The sequence below is a fragment of the Penaeus monodon genome, chromosome 22, assembly GCF_015228065.2.
Source record: "Penaeus monodon isolate SGIC_2016 chromosome 22, NSTDA_Pmon_1, whole genome shotgun sequence".
NCBI lineage: Eukaryota > Metazoa > Arthropoda > Malacostraca > Decapoda > Penaeidae > Penaeus > Penaeus monodon.
Genome location: NC_051407.1, coordinates 7335634 through 7336142, shown reverse-complemented (window position 1 = coordinate 7336142; position 509 = coordinate 7335634).

Genomic DNA, 509 nt, shown 5'->3' with positions numbered 1-509 from the left:
TGACGACTCGGTGTTCATACATACATGCTAATGGTATTGGTTACCATGGAGTCAGAGTAGGTAGATTCGAGGTAAAGATATTAATTTTTTTTTTTTCAGAGGAAGACTAAAGAAGGTTAATGAGGGTATCTGAAATAAGATTTAGATGTAGAAAAAATTGTAGTTTATTTTCATTTATAAGTATATGGATTTTTATTTTTAAAGCTCAGGGTGTTTTCTAATGTTCACATATCTCATTACGTAATCAGATCCTTATACTAGTAAAATAAAAAATATATAAATTAGGTATTCTGATTTCCTACTGGTTTAATATTCTCCAGTTACAGGGAAGGTGTTGCGGATCACAGGATCGATTTAATTTCGTAACAACAATGGAGAAAAAGTATGAGAAAGAATAGAAAAATACAGATTAAAAATCTAAAGCTTCACAGATATACTTCGAGAAAAAGGCAGGCAAGCTTTTTTTGCCCATAAGTGGTAATGGGAGTAGTATTTAAGGTGATCTCAGA